A 2,474-nucleotide genomic window follows, 5' to 3' on the forward strand; every position below is an offset into this window, starting at 1 on the left:
ACTGAATCATGAAGGTTGTGATGCCCTCTGACTCTAAAAAGGATATATATACTCTGAGGTTAGCATTTTGCTTTGGGGCTCATTCATTGGAAGAGTGTTCTTGTCATTTGACCAGATGAGACTCTGGGTAGCCATAAAGGAGCCTCCTGGTTTTTTTTGGGGAGGGGGGTTTGCTTTTTGGAGGGGGGAAGGTAGGGTAATTGGGGTTAAGTGACTCGCCCAAGGTCACATGGCTAGTTTTTTTTGTGTTAAGTGTCTGAGGTCACATTTGAACTCAGGTCCTCCTGACTCAAGGGCAGGTGTTCTATTCACTGCTCCACCTAGCCACCCCATGTCTCCTGGCTTTGAAAACCCCTGATGTTGGTGCTTATCTCTCTGGTAACTCTGTATGTATTGCCTTGGTCAGACAATTGGATCTATCTATAGATCTGTGTTAATTTCTCAGATAGTTATAAGCCCTGTCTGTTGGTCTTTATTTCTTTGCTTGTACTTCTCTATTTTCTTTGCGTTTTCTCTGAAGCTCAGGGTGCTGACTTTCCCCCTGAACTAATGAATGTAATTACAAAGATTATTGACCCATTGAACAGATATCTTTCCTAGCAAAGCAGATGTAAGAACCTGTGCTAGCAGCCATCTTGGGTATTCCAGTGTGGTTGCTGCTACATCATGTCATAAAGTAGTCCCACAAAACAAGGCATTGATTCACCTGTATGCAGGGAGGTGTCAACTTCTTTCAACTAAAACCTTGTCTTTTACTGGAAGCCTTCTCTAATCTTTCTTAATTCTAATGCCTCCTTCCACTAATTATTTCCTAATTGTCTTTCATATAGCTTGCTTTGTATATAATTGTTTGCATGTTGTCTCCCCATCAGATTCAAAGATCCTTGAGGGAAAGGACTGTCTTTCGCCTCTTTTTGTATCCCCAGTGCTTGGCACAGTGCCTGGTACATGAAAAACACTTAATAAATGTTGATTGATTGATTTAATAATGCCCCCATAAGAGCCTCTTCACTGTTACCTTTACCAGATTTCCACTTTCACCTTTGTCTTCTTGTGTACATTTAGAAAGAATTTACCGTGTTGTTCTTGATGTCCTTGTCTGCTACATTTATTAACTTTTGCATTTCTATTTTTGTGTGTTTGAGAAGCAAATAATCTCTTCAGTTTTTGTTTTCCTTCCAGAAATGTTTTGAACTCTTCTTTATTACTGAAAGTCCATCTTTTTGTTTCCTGTATGTTTAAGCTCACATTTTCAGAGTGGGTCAACCTAGGCTATATCCTGAGCTCCATTAGTCTTTGGAACACATTATTCCATTCCCTCTTATGTTTTCAAGTGGATACAGAAGAATCTTGAATTACTCAAATATCTTTTCTTTTTATTTGAAGGTTTTTCTCCTGATGGCATGTATAATTTTTTTTGCTTCTGAATTGAATTGTTAAATGTAACCATTATATTATCTTGATTTTTGAAGCCTTGGGTTTTTTCTGGAGGTAGTCTATGAATTCTTTTTTTTTTTTTACTTCAAATCAAATTTAATAAATAACGGCGAGGGCTATTGAAGGCAGTTTTCACTTCATAGTATGGTCCTTGGGGGAGCTTTTGAGTCTGGCCCTCAGGAACAGCTCAGGGGGAAACCAAATGTACTTCATGACATACGGACCTGGGGGGGGGGGGAGCAGTATATTGTAGCAGTAACATCTGTCATGAAAATGTTTCAGGTGGAAGAGGTCTGGGGCTTTTGTAATTGATGCTGAACTGTCTACTTTCATAGGGACATATGAACATGAATAACACCATTTAGTTCAAATACTTCATTTTACAAATGAAGACACTGAGGTTCAGGGAAATGACCTATTGAAGGGGAAACAGGTAAAGTATATGAATATTTTATTTTTACATTTAAGGATGGTTTGATATTGAGCACTTTGATCTGTACACAATGGGGTCTTTAAGGGAACTATGGATTCATCTTTGGTAATTTGCTTTAAATTGTTCAGATAGTAGTATATCAATCACTGGATTCAGAATCAGAGAACCTGGGTTTGGATGCTGATTCCAACACTGTCTGAAATGGGTGAAGTCACTCAGTCTCTCTAAGCCTCCCTTCCAGGTCTAAATTCCAAGATCCTTGCAGCAACATTTCTGTTTGTGGATCAATGAAGTGTAGTGGAGAGAGTTCTGACCTCCTACTAAGAGGTTTAAGATTAGAATTTCACCTTTCCCATTTACTAAACCTTGTGACTGGGCAAGCTGCTGAGTCTCAGTTTCCTTATTTGTAGAATTCAGGTATTGGTACTAGGTTGTACTATATACCTCATAAGGGGTATACAGAACAGAAAACTTTAAAAGCTGCAAAAGTTTTGGGGGTCTTCACTTTATGTCCCTACATGCCACAAAAAAATAGGAGAAAAAAAGATTCTAAAGACATTTTAGTTGGAACAGGCAGCACTCAATGTTCTCTGAATTTGCTCCC

Source organism: Petaurus breviceps, unplaced genomic scaffold, assembly GCF_028583685.1.
Source record: "Petaurus breviceps papuanus isolate PSGF00001 unplaced genomic scaffold, PetGlider_PUasm1.0 90639, whole genome shotgun sequence".
Taxonomy (NCBI): Eukaryota; Metazoa; Chordata; class Mammalia; order Diprotodontia; family Petauridae; genus Petaurus; species Petaurus breviceps.